This window comes from Pinus tabuliformis, chromosome 5_2, assembly GCF_031772625.1.
Source record: "Pinus tabuliformis cultivar Carrire ecotype Pingquan chromosome 5_2, CPIR1, whole genome shotgun sequence".
In the NCBI taxonomy this organism is placed as follows: Eukaryota; Viridiplantae; Streptophyta; class Pinopsida; order Pinales; family Pinaceae; genus Pinus; species Pinus tabuliformis.
Window position 1 is genome coordinate 1,103,993,494 of NC_142306.1, and position 19,312 is coordinate 1,104,012,805.

At 37.3% G+C, this 19,312-nt stretch overlaps 1 protein-coding gene across 4 annotated transcripts in view; it reads right to left on the reverse strand.

Annotated features, from left to right (window-relative positions):
* LOC149163090 (MADS-box protein SOC1-like) overlaps positions 1–19,312 on the reverse strand; it is a 290,773-nt gene that overhangs the window by 265,861 nt on the left and 5,600 nt on the right. The gene's annotated exons all lie outside the window — the stretch shown is intronic.

The following is a 19,312-nucleotide window of genomic DNA, read 5'->3' on the forward strand; positions in this document are numbered from 1 at the left end:
CTGACATGACTCATGAAACGACTTGACATGACAACACTAATATGTTCATGTTGCTGGGGGTGTGCATGTCAAGTTGCAGTGTTACTGAGTGGTGGATGTCCTCTTGGTGTATCACAGCGTCACCTCTGCATGGCCAGGTGTGCGGAGTCCTCCATGGTCATTAGGTTCGCTTAACGTTGCATGTGCTTGTTGCTCCTTGCTTGTGCTTTGCCATTGTAGTGGTTCCAGCTAGGGTACTAGACTAGACTCTATATTTAATATCGACCGAGGTGCGTAAGCTTAGAGGCGTGGTCTAAAATATATAGACATAAAGAATCTCTGGCCAAGTGATTATGATGTAGGTTACAAGGCTTCTTTACGGAAGACCGGAATATGTAGCCTATCATTCACACACCTAGATTACCCTACTGATATGCTTGATTACAGTGCTTGTTATGAGATGCATCTATCAAATCAAACCATGAACCTAAGTACTGTGTATGACTGTAACAATGATTTTAACCTCCTTACAGAGATATCACCCAGAAAACCCTTGTTTGGTAAACACACACAGCATGCAAAGATATTTACACTATCAAACTATATAAAGAGAACATAAATGAACTGTGAAACAAAACAGAGTTTATGATAATGTCTCTATAAGTCACACAGGGATCGAATCCCTTACAAGACTCCCTTCCAGATCCTAGTGCTGACCATTCAACATAACCATAAACCATTCATAAGCGCACACCATATACATGCAATGAAAATCAAAGGCTGTGTAAATCGAAAGCTATGTAACTGCGATGCAAACCATATGCTATATAAATCGAAAGCTATGTAATCGTAACTGTGATGCAAACCATATGCTATATAAATCAAATCCAATATAAATACTGTGCGAACATGTGATAACCGAAATGTAACAAAACAAATGAACAGTATACCAATCGAAGAACGCAGGGCCCGTCCGCGTCCTAAGGGTACACTGGCTATAACCGATCAGCTATCAAATCAATGCAAGAGGTATACACACGTCGTGACTGTGAATAAGTCTTTTGTATTAACTTAAAAACTCTGTTCTGAGAAAACGATTCAACCACTAAACTCTCAAACATTAACCTGACTGTATTTACTTATGTGTACGCACAGCCATGTCATCAATACAATGAATGTACATTCGGCTATTGCCGCTTTTATCACATAAGCCTTTTCAAAATGTTTCCATGCTAAGTGTTTCAAAAAGAACAAAAAAAACTAAAATGAAAATGGAACAATGCTGTTGCTGCTTTTGTCTGTCAGAGTGCCCTGCTTTGACTTGAGTTGACCGCATACATAGGAGGTTCAATTTGGCTGGGAGATAGGTGTTTGTCCATGCTTTGACATTCTGCTTTTCGCCCATGCCTTTCGTTCTAGCTCATCTGCTGCGCCACATGTCAAACGATAAGCTCATTACAGGATGTAGGTACTTCCTGTAACCATGTCATCAAAAACTTCCAATTCTTGAACATAAAACCCCTAAATTAATTTCTATGCAATTTAATAACTATAAAACGATTAATAATCAATATTCAAGGATTTTGAGGGATATATGATGAAAATGTATGGATAAATGATATGTTTTTGGGAAGGAAAAAGGGTCTTGGGATGATACCAACAGCCATGCTTGACATGTTCGTCCATTCACGAAAATTGCATGTTCGTCCGTCCACAAACACATCTTTGCATGTTCGTTCGTCTGTACATCCATAAACACATCTTCGCATGGTCGTCCGTTTGCAAACACATCTCTTTGCATGCATCGTTTGTTCGTCTGTTCGCAAACATGTGCTCTTGGATGTACCCTTCGCTTCTCATCCCATCTGTCGTAATGTCATGTCTATTCATGTACCTGTATCTGCAGTCACTCATGACGAGATGACATCAAATCCATAAATCTCCTAGTCTACCATGATGCATGATCGCTTTCGAATGCAGGTGATCGGGAGAGAGGACAAGGTTACGAAAATGCTCAAGGCAAGTTTCGAGTTGGGATGCAGGCTTCAGGGACTACTAGTGAAAACTGCGTAGAAGTCACTAGGAGATGGAGACGGGAAATCTAGATCGAGAATGACTATCTGCAGTATCTGGCTCGGCTGGAGGACAAATGTGCGCAATTTTTAGGAGAAGTAGTGCGCGCTGTGGGAAGGATTGGCAAGCAAAATCTGCACGATTTTCAGAGTGAGAGGGCAGTGAGAGCTTGGCAAAAAAAAACTACGCAGTTCCTAGAGGTAGCTGGCAACGGGCTGCAGGAGCTTCTTAAGGTAAAAAATGCACAGTTGCTAGGAGGCTGACCTGCTGACCACCCCTATGCAGTTTTTGAGATGAGCAGACTGTCAAGCTACAAGAGGCTTGCTCATGAAATCTGTGCAGTTTTCTGACTGACTGGGTGACTAGGTGGGAAAACTGCGTAGTTTTCTGAAGGATACTAGGATGAGCACTAGGTGTCTATTCGGCCTGTTTGCGCACTTTTCTTAGTCAGCAGAGCGGGCAAGGTCTACAGCCTCTTCGCAATTTTGAGGGGAGTGAGTCTTAGGGTGACTGCCCGGTCAAACTCTCTAGTTGACCAGCAAGAGGGTTGATTGATGAGCTTGCATGCAGCGCAACTTGAAATGGCTTGCTGGGTGCTTCTACGCTGCTTTGGGTGACAGTCAATCGAGTCTATGACAGGATGACGATCCCACTGTGAGAGGGTGATCTGGTCATCAGAATTTCAACAAAAATGACTAAGTGTGTGACTACGTGAAACAGTGCATTTGCGACCTTACAAACACACACTCACATGACTTGACAATAAGTCGCCTCAAAACATCAAGACACGCATGTTCAACATGACTGACCAACGGTGCGAGCGACAAGCGCAACATTTGTGACAACCGTGACGATGTTCGTGCATAGTGCATACGACTCCTTGTGTGAGCGCGATGGATGTTTACATAGCGTACACAACACGTACACACGAAGCGAAGACCTTGCGCACAACCAGAACATGGTCATGACATAGCAATCAACATGCAGAAGACGACCGTTGGTAGAACAAGCAAAAAAGAAGCACGACATGTAGAAGCAACACATAGAGTGACTTTCGTGTTTGTGCACATGCATGTTACTGAGGACAGGATGATATGACAATAATAAACAGTCCTGCAAACTCAACTAAGAGGTGTACTTCAAAAGATGTTCCGTAATTACCATACTTACCCTCAAGATGATCATGCATCCAACGAAGTTTGCATGTGGTCCTGATCTTTTACATTACTCAGTTCATTGGTCCTTCTCCTCTACTCCTTGGAAGCGATTTTCAACATGTCACCTTTTCATGTAGTCACGGAGAGGTAGAACTGCACAATTTCAGCAAACAGTGACTGTTGTCGGAATGAGTCCCTCCGAGGCCTGTTTGCGTTGCATTCAAGACTAACAGGACAACTTGAAGAACACTACGCAGTTTTCAGTCTCAAAGCACTACTGCGAGACAGGGGCCCCAGGAGGACACCTCTACGCAATTTGTGAGTGCAGTGCTACTGGACTACTCTGCGCATTTCTGGAGAGCAATTCTCGCTGGAGCCTCAGCGGGGTTTCAGTAGACAAGGGGGGAAGCTTGATGGTTGTAGAAACAAAGTGTATGGTTCAGGGAAGCTGGATGAGGCTAGGTTACGTGGGAAAATGGCTAAGTGTGAGAGCAGTGAAACATATGCAAATGTAGACCATCTAGAATACATAAGACGCACTTTGCTTGATGCTACAACTTTTGTGACATGAGTGCGTGAGGTGAGTGTGAAACATGTCTATGTGATGCCAACCACTCATACGCGCACAATTCACTTAAAGCAAGACAACATCCCCTTTGCATGACAAACAACAACCCCTGTGCCCAAATATGATGCATCCTGCATGAAGATGAGAACGCAGACAACTCTTAAGATCAAGGAGGGGAGCTTAAAATCATCATCTTACCAACAAGCAGCCAAGGATAATCAATCTCATGATCCGAGGTAGGCTCTGAAATTTGCATGCGAGCCAAAATTTTGGAGGGTGGTTGTAGCCGCTACAACACTTGGCAACGCATTGGTAGAACTCCAGCTCTCTGTATGGAACCATGTTTCGTGGAAAGTGAGTCTAACACTTCTGAAAGTATTGTTCGATTCTTTGATCATCGTGGTTCCCACACGAGCTCAGTTGAAAGGTGTAGTCCCTACCATTCTCTTGATCGATCAGCACACATTCCAAGCCAAGTCAACCCAGTTGTTTTGATTGGGGATGAGGTGTATATTCGTGCACAAGTTATATGACATTCAGAGCTTAAGTTTCATCTCTAGTATTGCTCACCTGCCAGCATGCCTGGACAATACCCCGGCAGAGTCACTCGGGAATAGAAGCACCGCTTCGCTGCCAGTGAGCCTGGTCAGTACCCCGGCGAAGTTACTTGCATCACCTCTCTGCGCAGGAAGCCTTTCTCTTCTTTCGCCTTATTCATTTTATTTTTTAAAGAATTGTGCATAGGCACTTATTTATTTCAGAGGCGAAAGAGAGATCCCGACTTATTGAGACATAAGAGGTTGTTCCGTCAGAGAAGCGTGTTATGTATACCTCTGACATATGTGTTAAGGTTTTCCCCCTCACCTTACACTACTTGACTGAGATGACAAGGTTTAAGCCAAAACAACCGACTAAGTTAGGTGGTGCTAGTTAGAGCGCAAGCGCTGTGTTTTCACCACAACTCACTCTGAACAAAACATATTTTTCTTCAAGGCATCATCGATTGAAAACAACAAGTTCTTCATAAGAGAGAGGACAACAGATAACCAAATGTTGATAGTTGTACAAGTCCTCTTAGATTGGCCCGGCTTGTCTCAAGAGCCAAACACAGCTTCACAAGAGGCTAACCTACGGATACAAGCAAGCGAAGATATCAAAAAGCACAAAGAAGAAACAAAGTGAAGGCAAAACAAGTAAGCAAAGCAATCAAACCATAACAAGAAAGAAAGCAAGCAAACATGCAAACCAGAATGCAAAGCAAGGAAGCAAACACTACTCTTACTCCTATGCTAAATAGTGCATGGGTATGGTCACGTAAAGTGATACTTCTAATGCATCCACCAATGCATTGGTCAACCCATGTTGGTGAGGGCATGGTTCGCGAACAACACAGCCATGCGAACCAACAAACATGAAAGATATAATAATGAAGACAAATACATTATGAGTTTAAATGCGTCCATAGAACATAAGTGAGTGCAAGCACATGATATGCAATCCATGGAATTCCCATGGTGTTGTGCGACACTACATGCAGATGTTAAGCATACACATACTCTTGATTGTGACATGCAAGCAGACGAGAGAAACAAAGACAAATTGCATTGCACACGTGTGCTTGTTGTGTAAGATTCCTCCAATTCATGAGCAATGGCATCGTGCAGTTCAAGTGGAGGAAGTGAAATCTGAGTGTTGGACTAGTCTTTAGTGTATACAGACGAGTGATGACAAGCCTCGGGTGTTTCGTAATTTTTTTGACCAGAGGTGGAACTAACCTCGAGACAATGAGGGCCTAACGTAACCATCAACGCAGGTTGAAGTGCCTCTACAACCTGCGGGGTTCCCACTTTGTCAATAGATAGATCATCAGAGACAAGTGTCTTAGGCAGATTAACAACGTGTGAATCAACATCGTGATCAGATGATGAAGTACAGAGATCACGACAACTAAGATCAGAAAATTCAAAATGCATGTCGGCATCCTCATGATATGATGAATCACACAAAGGGGCAGATTAGAAGCAAGAAAGTTCACCCTCTACATTTCTAGGAAAAAGCAGATGAAAAATCAATTGGATGTTCAACGAACGATTTGTCCTCTCCGCTGTCGAATGATAGGCTTACATTCAGTGTGTTCTGCAAATGATAATCAATGGGTGCATCCATTGGTGGATTTACACATGGAAAATCAGAGATAGCGGAATCACCAAAGATTTCAGAAAAAAGCGGAGGAGGCGCGGACAAAAGGAGATCATCCTTCACCGCAGGTTGATGTTCAATTTCCCAGTCATACTTATCATGAATAATAGCGCAAGTTGGTTGTGCAACATCAACTCCGTCGATGGCTTGATCCTCGTTCACAACAGGTGTAGAGTCCAGAAAGGAAGAACACAAGATAGTGCAATCCAGAGGATCTGCAGAACACGAAGACAGAGGTTGTGGTAACAAAGGCATGTGACAACCCATGGACTTCGCAACCAAATCTGCGTGTACATTGAGAGAAGTGATGCTGGGGGGGATATGATAGTTGAACAGATGTGCGTGCATGTTCTCCCACATTACTCTGCGGTGGTGAAGTTATTTGATGAGGGGACTGCTCATAGCCACTTGTGACAACCACTGTGTCCGTCTGTGATTGCGCAGCGCCCTCACCGAAGTACGTTGAGCAGGGTTGAATTTCAACTTCATCTTGGTATTGACAGATTTGGTAAGGCAATATTCAAATCTACCCATGAGATAATGAAATTTCATCTAACTTTTCAGAGCTTCAAATTGCAATCCCCGGAAGCGGTCCTAAAAATCCATAGGCGATTCTTGCGAAGTCTTTCGTTGTTTTAACAGTGTTTTGTGAAGAGGGTCTGGATCAAAATGATAAAAAGTAGTTTCATTGAGATCACAAAACTTGTCAAGTGAGTGCACGCTGTCGAGTACCCAATGAAGGAGCAGAATTGCATGCAGAAGCAAAATTTCAGTTTGCACTTCCCAAGCCCATCATCAGACCTTAGGAAGAGCGTGTTCACAACAAGCACAAAACAAGTCTTGGATATGATAAGGAGGTTTCCTTTCATATTCCAGATTACTCAAAGCCCATTCAATTTCAAAGTGTTAGATTCCTTCATGACAGTTCGCCTTCAGCTGTTCCAAATTCTACTCCTCTTCCATAGCAACAACAACAGAATGTGATATGCCAACATTGTGACCGAGTTGGCCATATGAAATATCATTGTTTTGATCTTCATCCATGTAAGCAATGTCATAAAACAAGTCATTCTTCAAACAGATGCTTCAAAAACAAGCCTCCTGCAAAAACAAAGATTTATCTTGGATGGATCGCTTCTTGGCAATGGGCTTCAACAGCCAAGAAGATATTTCAGTCATGTTCGAACGTGTTCTAGAGTATTGAATAGTCTTGTAGTTGAGTTTTCTCAATCATCTCACCTTGTATCTGACAGGGGGGAGGTAATGGTCATCTACAAGCTTCAAAGCCACATCAATCGAGCCTGAGCCATATCCTGCCATACCAAATTCAGAGTTGTAGCCAGAAACAAAGATGCCCTTGAGCATGCCTTCAATTGGTGATGCCTCTTCAAAGAATTGGAGACACTTCCGCTAGCAGAAGACTTCAGCTTCTTTTCAGTTTTGGAAGAGTTCCAGGAATTACATTAAGCATTCGAGAGTTGTTGGTAATCCTTAAACCATCACAATTTGAGACCTCCCTTTTCAGGTTGAGGTTCTCCCTTTTATGTGGGGTGAGACCTCCCTTTCAAGGTTGAAGGTTTCCCTCTTCAAAACACCAGGAGCTTTTCCTCTAGCAGAACACCTCAGCTTCATGCCATATTTGGAAGAGCTCGGGGAACTGCACTAAGCATTCGAGTGCTGGTGGTCATCCTTAAACCACCTCCCTTGTATAAAAATTTTAGAGAGCACATTCAACCTAGTGTTGCCATGCATTTTTGCACATTTTGTATTATAGCTCTCTTCTTGGACTCATACATACCCCTTCAGATAAAGGGGGGGAATGTTGGACACATAATTCTCTAAGGGTTGGTGTGGATGTTGAAAAGCCAAAGGGAGTCCAAGAGACCACTTGGAATATGAATCCAAAGGTCATTCCTATGTATTATAAATGTATATCATGTCAATAATAAATGTACACTCATGCTTATCATTCATATTCTGTTGCTGCCATGTATGTGTCTAACAATGCTGTTGGACTACTTTACGCATTTCTAGAGAGCAATGCTGGCTGGGGCCTCTACGGGCTGCAGGGTTTCAGCAAGAAAGGTAGGTTGGTGTATCTACGCACCGTGAGGTTTCAGCAAGAAAGGGGGTAAGCTTGATGGTCGCAGAAACAAAGTGCATGGTTCCGAGAAGCTGGATGACGCTAGGTTGCTTTGGAAAATGGCTAAATGTGAGATCAATGAAACATATGCAAACGTAGACCATCCAGAATACATAAGACACACTTTGCTTGATGCAACAACCTTCGTGACGTGAGTGCGTGAGGTGAGTGTGAAACATGTCTATGTGATGACAACAACTCATACACGTACAATTCCCTTAAAGCAAGACAACATCCCCTTCGCATGGAAAACAACAACCCCTGCGTCCAAATATGATGCATGATGCATGAAGATGAGAACGCAGACAACTCTTAAGATCAAGGAGGGGAGCTTGAAATCATCAACTTACCAACAAGCAACCAAAGATAATCAATCGCAGGATTCGAGGTAGGCTCCTAAATTAGCATGCGAGCCAAAATTTTGGAGGGTGGTTGTAGCCCTACAACAAGTGCCAAAAAATGTTAACGACCAAACTAACAAGGTTGCTAAGATATTGACAACCTGTTGTGATTGACACACATGGGATGAGGTCACATTATCACCTAGGCCTAAATCCCCACTCTTAAAGCCCAACTTCCTTTGGGAAGGTTATAAGAGGATTCTTGTTTGATAGCTCACCCAACCAAGTAAATACTAGTGCCTTAAATGGGGTCTAAGTTTGAGATATAGGAGTTAATTGTTTGTTGTCATGTTGGTTTACTATATAAAAAGTACATAAAATATCAAAGGAAACTTCGATCCTTAGAAAATATACAAATCTATTATATTACGACGACAAAATAATGTAGATTACAACAATAACACTCAAAATATTGTGAAATATGTATGGAAATAAAACCCAAATTATTCATTAAAAATATAACTTGATTGCTCAAAAACCCAAAGTAAAACTAGCTACTTCAGAGTAAATTGATCCAAGTGTAAATTAGTGCTTATCCACCTTGTTGACATTTCTACGACTTAATAAAAAAAATTAGGTTATTTTCATATTATTATTTCATCTATATTATTTTCAATACACTTGTGACATATTCTATTGTTGATATTTAGTTTCACTCCTCAAATAGGAAACATTTTTTAGCACTTCTTTTTGTCCCTGAATATGGTGAAGTGTTCACTCGAACGTCAGACACCTCAATGAGAACACATAGTATTCCAAAGGAAACTCTCAACATCATAATGTTAACTGTGAAAATCTTCATGTAAAAAATATACTCCTTGTCATTTCCGAGCACATCCTCAATGAGATCATTGAATAAAGAAATGAATCTCAAGCTATTTTCACTTGAGGAAAACCACTCTTGTCAAACTATGGCCTCCCATGGTGGAAGAAAAGAGGAGCAACAAGCAGGAGATCCTATTAAATTAATGCGTGATGAAGAATTCACATGAAGAGAATAAGATGGTGGGAATATCACCTAGATCCTTTGACGAATGCCGACAATGGCTTAAGAATATTCAACAAGAAGCAATTTCGAAACTACAACACCATTAAAGATAGAATTTAACTTTGATATCCCTTTATTTGAAAGTTGGATAGATGCAGATGTCCTAGAAAAATGGTTGAACATGCTTGAGGGTTATTACTCTATCCAAAAACTTTATGATAGTGTAAGGATTAGTTTTGCACTCCTTAAAACCATTCCTCATGTCATAGCTTGGTGGGAAGGTTACTTAGAGGGATACATAGTGGATGAATCTATGTCCTTAAAGAAGAAAACCACTTTAGAATAGTTTGTATATGCCCTCAAGGAGGAACTCTACCCTGTCAGGTTCTATGATGACTAGTACATAAGATGGAGGAGAGAGAGGAGAGTGCTAGACTACACCAATATTTTCTATACCTTGCATACAAAATTGGGTATTAAAGAATTTGAGAGGTACGTGGTTCTAAAGTACCATAGTGGCATACATAGTTACATCCAAACAAGGTAAGACTTCTTGGACATCTCCTCACTATATGTCGGTTCTTAATATGCTGCCAAAATTGAGCATAAATTAACAAAGACGAATAAGCAAAAGTTTGAGTCTGTAAATTCTCTACAAAAGAAGCTTGGAAAAGATGACCCTAACTCAGAGAAAAAGAGACAAAGCAAGGAAAGCCAATCTCAATCAAACCAACCCCAATCACCAGCAAAGAAGGACACTAGAAAGTGGTGTTAGTTCCATAAAATCAATAGTGATGAATTCTCCTCTAGACAATTTTCATTGGTTGATCTTAAGGAAATGGATCCAAACTCAAAATATAATTCAAAACATGATAAAGGAAGGTTGATCATCGATGTAGAACCTAATGATACCACTGTGAAGATACATCTAGAAGAATCAAAGAAGCTTAAGGAGGGGGAGCACATCTTTTAATTTACAGATGTGGGTGAAGGGGACCCAACTACACTTCATTTTTGAGAACGAGAGCTATCAAAACTTGATCTCCACTAAGGTCATCAAGAGATTCAAACTACTGATAGTGACATGCCCCCAACCATAAACTATTGGTTGGTTGAACCAAGGACAAGAAATCTACATCATCCAACAATACCACCTATCCCATGGCATCAATGCCTTCAAAGATGAGATACTATGTGATGTTTCCCCACTAGAAGTTTGTGATGTTCTTTTAGGACAACCTTATTGGTAGAAACACTAAGTTATTTGTGAGTCTTGACCTAGTAGTTTCATTGTTACTCTAGGGTATCAGTTCTGCGAGATACCAGGTTAGTTCCAACTACGAAAAATTCGTTAATGTTGGTAAAACAATGCAGAAATGTAGTCTTCCATACTTCCAACTTTTTCCCTTCATGGTTCTTCCAAAAGGAGAACAAAAGGTCACAATGGCCACCAAAACTTTGGCACAAGCTCTCTCTATAAAAGATAAACATGTAAACAAGCTTGTACAAGGGTCCAATGACATATTCACCTCACCTACAAGAGTGCCTTTACACTTCCAAGGCAAACATCCACATACATGGGACGACAACCTTCCATACCCACAATATAACAAAGCTTTCCACATCTCTATTGGCCATAGATCTTTTCAAACGTGCTCGGGGTTCCAACCAACAACCCTCATGTATGTGACTCTTACCATTGCATCTTCACCAACAGAGTCCCTCCATGCTCAAGTCAAAGCAAATTGAGCAACCCAAATTGTTGAATAGATCCAAAGCCTCCAATAACAAGATCATGATGTCTTGCGAAAAGCCAATGCCATGTACAAATAGCAACATTACCAACAGTGGGTTCCACACAAGTTTGAGGCTACAGTGGATTGAATCATGGAAACCAAGATGAAGGATATTCGCTAGCACAAGGTAAATGTCTCACCAAGAGCCAAATTCAGAAAAAGTTTACCCATCTGATGAGGAACTTGATGCAATGGGGACCATTGCTTCATAAAGGGGGAGGACTAATCCAAGAGGAAATTGATGGCTATCCACATTTTCCATTAAATCAACATGTTTAATATTTGGTTTTTACTAAATTTCACGACTATGAGATTCCCTACCTAATACTTAACCCTTGCAATATGATTTGAGTAGAAATTGGTGGCTATCCACGTCTTTCATTGAATCAATATGGTTAATCTTGGATTTTGGCCATTCATGGGTTACAATCCCATGGTTTTGAAAAATGATGGTATTGATACATCTCCGCAATATTCACCCATGTCACAACCTGTTTTTCTAACACCTCCTCATTCACACAATGCTTTAGAGATTCAAGAGAAGAAATTACTTCTATACACTCCCAAAATTGTGGCTTCTAAAAAACTAAGCATAGCTCAAAGTTTCAAAAGATTGGCTTCTAATAGAAACTTCATCAAGATATCAACAACCTAATCATATTTTCTACAACAATCAAGATTCACAATATTTTCATTACTGACTATTTCAAATAATAAGCATAAAGATAAAGCTCCAGCTGCTTCATTTTTCTATGTGCAACAGGATTTTCTACAACCTCTATCACCCTTTGATTTCCACAATATACCATAATAAATGACTCCAATGGAAAACCTAAATCACCCATGAGACATCAAATCCACATGGTCTTTGTGTTATAATGCATAACACTACGACTTTATGATTATTGATAAATAAACCACCTAGCTTTTACAAGACCAAATAGTTTGTTCAAAACCATGTTAAAACATAGCCACATGTAGATTTCTTATCATTATTATCTCCAACCCACCACTCCACCTGACTTGTTGAATTTTGACCTTGATGGTAGCCCTAAGCTAGTTGATTCTATCCAATTAACTTTCATTCAAACCACCCATTCTTCATTTCTGGTTACTTCACCCTTATTATGATTAACCATATTTCTACTCACTACCATTCACCTATTGTGATAAGGCATATATCATAGAGTTGATAACTTTATTATCTCCAATTCTTCATCCTTGGCACAAATTAAAATCATTCCTTTGGATCCCTACTATTCTCTATATTGTTCCTAATGATTAGCTTTGGCACCCTATTTTGTATGTTTTGAAGAACCTATGCACCAAGTTTCAAAGTGGATCCAAACATTTCATTTTCAATTTAGTAGGATTAAAGAGGGGCACGTTTGAGAATTTGTTATTGAGTATAATTCTTCCTTTAATGCTAATGAACTAGTATTGAGAACGAGCCAAAAGATAAATTACTAGAAGATATACCATTGTGGCTTAAGACGTTATTTATCAAAACGGAATCAATGTCGATGAGGTTAGGTGCCATAGTAGTGCAAGTCCCTCATCTTGACGGGTAGGGCAAGAAATAAAGGAGATGAGCTGAGAAAATAAAAGGAATATGGATCCAAAGGCATAGAAGAAGGAAATCCCATAGATTTATGACAGGAAGAATGCACTACACAAGATAATTTAGAAAATATTGCTTGATAGTTAAAATAAAAGGCAAGGAGACATGGCAAAAGAGTAGTGGTAGGGTGAGAGATAGACAAAAGAAAGGCACATGAAGATTGTTCCAACATGCATGTGAAAGAAATCAATCCACTACAAGAAGGTAAAGCACAAAAGACAACATCCCTATCCCATGCTAAAAGTGATGATAGTACAATAGAAGTAGATGATACTAGATCCCAACAGTTGATAAGAATTTTGAAAGCATGAAAACAGATGAATGTGATACTTCAATTGATTAATATTTAAAGCAATGTTGAAGACAAATTCAATATGTGTGAGGACACTTCAAGTTGCAACCCTATTCAAGCACGAGGTTAGAGGAATCTTTTGGATCCAACAAAGAAATAGTTTGAAATGTTAGTATAATCCCCTTTTCAAATCACTCATCCGCGCACATGTTGTTCATGGAAGGAGAAAGTTCGATATAAACATAATTTAGGACTATAATTCAACAAAGAATAGGAGAAGCACTACCAATTAGAGGAAGTGCATAGCAAGGAGTTAAAAATGTTCAATGGTAGGAACATCAATCAATCCAATGCTCAGACTTTTGTGTTCCATGAGATCGAAAGATGTAATGTGTAGAAACAAAGTTTCATATGCAATCCCATACAAACAATGAATATAATTATATTTGATGCAATGAAAACTACATAACTGCAAACCACATTCAAAAACTATACCCTATAATGGTAAATGAAATATAAGGATAGCACCCCTACAAATGAGATATGGAAATTTGACACGATAACGAGGGACCTAATGAATGTGTTTTAAAAACCAAGTGATAACAATAGTGCATGAAAAAGCTTAGTGAGATTTTGTAGGAGGTTGGCCAATTTGTCAAGGACTACCATTAGAGATGACTTTCATGATTTAGGATGTCCAACACAAGGTATTCCCTTACACGACACAATAATAACTCTCATTCAAATGCTTTAGAGATAGTTATAGGTCTGAGATCCAAACATGGAGGTGGTGATTCATCACTACAAATGACATAGATTCATAGCCAACTCACTACTTTGAGATAAAAATTGAAATATTTATTCAAGAAAAATGCAGTGAGTGGTAACATATGGTGCACTCTATGTAGAACAAAGGGGCACCACAAGAATGAATGCCCACTTATGAGTAAATTACGATGGTGGAGACGCGCCAAATCATTCCTTGGGAGATACAAGCCAAACTGTTAAGCAACCAGCTCACAAAATAGAAGAAAAGATAGATCAACACCTTCAAAATCAGCCGAGCAACCTCCTTTACATTACACAAATGAACAATTCTTGGATGATACAAATGACAATACCTCCTTTCTCTATATAGGAGTATAAGTGGTCCCAATATAATTAGAGCCTACATAACAATAATATTGTAGGGGCACAACAATAACAATAGTAGGCTTCTATGGGGCACAGTAATAACAACATAGGGACTACATGGGCACAACAATACAATAAGGGGGTTGCACTAATAACAATAAGGGGCTACACTAGTAGTATAGGGACCTAACACAAACTAAGTGCAAAACATATAGACATTGGAGACATAAGTGACCTCATTGTCTTATATTGCAAAAGTATCATCATTCCTTGGGAGACCTAAGCCAAACTAAGTGCAAAATATATAGACAATGGAGACACAAGTGACTACAAAAGTATTAAACTACAAAAAACACACCACCGTACAAATTTGTAAATCCATAAGACATGATGTGAACTATAGGTCATTATAGTCAGAGAAGGAGATTGCAATAAACACTTATTGAGTAAAATATACAAACAATAATACAAGAAGAGAACATGCCACATTCAAAGGAAAAGCATCCGGCAAATATACAAGCATGAGAAGATCAACCTATTTTAACTGTGGAGAAGTTAGACAATTGCACAAAAGTATACCAAACCCCATGTACTTTGTGCCAGTTGTCATAGTATCTACATAAAATAAAAGAGTGTTCGAAGTCAGAAGAGAACAAAGTGCACATTATGGTGGTAAAGCCGTGTAGAGAAGATGGATGCATTGCAAAATTACCAATGTTAACAAGAGGTGATGCAAGGAACCATAAAATAAAAGAGTGCATAGCCGTGTAGAGAAGATGGATGCATTGCAAAATTACCTATGTTAACAAGAGGTGATGCATGGAACCATAAAATAAAAGAGTGCCCATAATCAAACAAGAACAAAGTGCACATTATGGTGGTAAAGCCGTGTAGAGAAATAGATGCATTGTAAAATTACCTATGTTAACAAGAGGTGATGCAAGTTGCAAAGTCAATGCCAATAGGGTGATGAAGTTCACTGCTAGTAAGCAAAAAAGTTATTTTCTAATGTAAAATAGACACTAGTAAATACATCTTCTTTGTAGTTCTTGTGCCATGCAATGAAATACTAATAAATATATCTTCTAATTATTATAAATGTTCACATTTTGCTTTAAGTGTTTTATTTTAGGAAATTTTCATTTATTTTTATTAAGATTTAATAATTTACAAATTAATTATTAATATAATAGTTAAAGTTAACAAAATATCATCTAAATTAAAATAATAAACTTATTTTTAAATGTAATTTTAAAAATATTTTAATAATTTGTAACATAAATTATTTATTAATAATTTAATGATAATTATTTAACCAAAATTTTAACCCATGGAGATGTAGTAAGTGCACTTGGTATGAGGGTTGTTGTCTAAAAAAGCCATAATTTAATTTGGACAAAATTGGGCCTGAAATTCTACAAAAAAAATCTAATTGTGAAAATGTTCTAAGTCCATTTCTACAATTTTCAACTCAAAAACATTACCTATTTAGACTACGCGCTTGGTACGCAATTGTTAAGGACACAGGAACACTAAGCCCGTGAATGCAAGAGAACAAATGTTGGTGATTAATCGAGTACATTTTATAATATAACGTGATGATTATGCTTTACGTATTTACCCTAAGCCCGTCAATCCAAGAGAATAAATGTTGGTGAAAATTATGTTTTACTTATTTACCTTAATTATACTTATATTTATTTGGAGGGTAAAAGTTTTTGTTGTTCAATAAAGGATTAACATCAATTTTGGTGTGAAATAGGACGGTGGTAAAGGTCTAAAGAAGTCTGGGTAGAATAGGTGTGTACATTTTGTACGTATGGGTTTGTGGAATCAGAGAACATTTCATTTTGGAATGTGATGCATTCAAAGGCATCTGAGAAAGTTATGAGAACATGTTAGCATCAGTTTCTTGGCATTGTCTTTTTAGCGAGGAGATTGTTGGAAGGTTGGGCCAGCTCATCATCAATTTGAACCGGAAAAAGAACCAAAAACAAGAAACTAATTGTCTCATAGACTATTTTTAGTGTCGCGGACCTTAAAATATCATTTCATTGTAGTCGGTTAATGTGACTTCTTATAATCACTTTTAAATATATATTTAAGACTATCTAAAAACTACATTGATGGAACCAAAGATGTCATAAGTATTCCAATATTTTGAGGTAACTTTAGATGTATGATATTGGAAGTTTGGAGGTAAATAATTAGGTTGCATAAAGACCAAAATACTCTTGCCACCCTTTTCATGTATATTCTACTTATTTCAAATTTAAGATTTATATTAACTAATTTATTTTATATATATATATATATATAATTTGAATGATTCAATTAAAATTTATAATATATTTATGGAAAATAATGTTTTAATCGTTAAATCTACTTAACTATAAAGATTAAATTTATATTAACTAATTTATTATATATATATATATATATATAATTTATTTTAGGTGTAGTCTAACTGGCCTGAGGAGTTGCCTCAAAAGTTATGGAAATTCCCATCATATTTAGAGAAAATCGGCAAGGACTTTTGTAAATCCAAGTTATAGTTGTTAAACTTCACAATTTTAGGTGTCCTAGACGTTTTTCATGGTGCTGAATCCATTTCCACCATCAAAAACAAGATTCAAACACTTCCTCTACAAGATTTTTTGAAATTTTTTTGCCCAAATTCCAACCACTTATAACAAAAAAATGTTTCAGTTTGTTAAATCTACTTAACTAAAAATCGTGATAGATATTTATAAAAAAACTAGTACATATTTCTAAAACCATTGATAATCTCAAGTACATTGCAAGTTGAATTTACAAGTCTTTTTGAATAAGTTCCACAAATCTTTAAAATAGAAATGGATTGAAACTTTCCTACACAAACGTTTCACAAGTCATAATTGTGTTGCTAATTTTTTATTTAGAAATTTGAAGCTGTAATGCACAAAAGTTTCCCAATTCATAATAATGTTACTAAATCTTTACTTGGAAATTACTCATAAGTGGATTTCTTCAACTCATAACTCATTCGTAGTGACTTGGATAAATCTTTACACCGGAGATGAATAAAAGTTTCCTTCACCAAAGTTTCACAAGTCCTAATGGTGTTGCTAAGCTTCTACCTTGAAATATCGCTCCCTAGGAAAGACTAGGTGTCTTTCCCTCAACGTAATTGAGGTAACTCCAGCACACAGCGTTGGCATTTTCAACGTAACAGCATAAACTTTTCAACGTAAGCATAAACCTAAGCTTTGAATCTTTCAGGGCTACGCAATATATAAAGTTAAAGGCTACACCATAAACTTAAGTTGTTTGTATATAATACAAGTTAAAAGTAACAGAGAGACTGAACTAAGGAATTGATAGTTTCATAGAAAACACTTTGTGAGATTCTAAATTCTTCTCGACAATCTACTTAAAAATCTGCTAATGTCCTTAGCAAGATCGTACCAATTCATGATAAATTATTAAAATCTGATCATCGTACTCATTACACAGAATTGATGGTATACTAGATATGTTTGTATTAGTTAATTTATGATTATCCCGAAAAGATTTCAAATCTTGACATAAACAACGATGACGGGTTATTATTATTCGTAGAATTTTAATTCTAAGGGGATAAGAAATATTAAATTTAAATAAATATTTTGTAAATATTAAATTAAAAATAAATTTACAAATTTATCTATCATATTTTAATATTATGAGAATTTAAATTATTAATAAAATATTGAAAAACTTCTAATACTGTTCTAAGAGAATTACGAAAGGAAGATATAGCCAGTTTTTTGAAATTCTAAGTAGAAATCAGTGGAGGAAGATACAATGTCACAGTTTTTTGAAATCATAAACTTGTGAGTAAAAATTAGTACCACTTAGTTAAGTATCAGAAGAAACTATCAGCTGTTTTATATTTTGAATAGATTATGTTTTACAAAGTTATTTGTATATTAAGTAGTTCTATAAAATCTATAGTAATAATAGATAATGGAAAATTTAAGCAGCAAATAATTCTGTATTTTGGTTTGGATATGTTTTTACTCTGCATTTTGGTTTGGATATGTTTTGGTTATACTTTGTCAGGGTCACTTTTTATTAATAACCAAAATGGTTCATAAAAGATCAAATAAAATATTTCTATTTAAAGAATTAAAATTAAACTAAATTTATAATTGTAACAGCATTTTTCTGAAAAAATCACATAAGAGAGAATTTCTTTCGAACCAGCTAGTAGAATAGGATGGGGAACCCTAGATCTGGTTCTCCATCTTGTACTGAAGATGAACCACACTGGCTGGTTGGCTCTCTCTTATGTGATTCTTATGTGAATTTTTCAGATGTTACAATTATTATGGACCACAGAAGTCTAAATTCATAAATTTATAATATTTTTTTATATTTAAATGATGATAATAATAATAAAAAGAAAAAACAGTAGGTAACCCTCAAACTTGTTGTGACCAGTGTCTATGAATCAGTGAACTATGTCTATATCTCGAAAATTTAAGCAGCAAATAACTCTGTATTTTTGTTTGAACATGTTTTTACTCTGTATTTTGGTTTGGATATGTTTTGGTTGTACTTTGCCAGGTCACTTTTAATTAATAACCAAAATGGTTCATAAAAGATCAAATAAAATATTTTTATTTAAGGAATTAAAATTATAATAAATTTATAATTGTAACAGCACATAAGAGAGAATCTGGTCGAAGCTTTTCGAACCAGCGAGTGTGGTTCATCTTCAGGATAAGACGGGGAACCCTAGATCTGTTTCCCCATCTTGTATTGAAGATGAACCACACTGGCTAGTTCACTGGTTCCAAACTCATCGACCAGATTCTCTCTTATGTGATTTTTATGTGATTTTTTCCGAAAAATAATGTTACAATTATTATGGATCACAGAAGTCTAAATTCATAAATTTATAATATTTTTTATATTTAAATGATGATAATAATAAT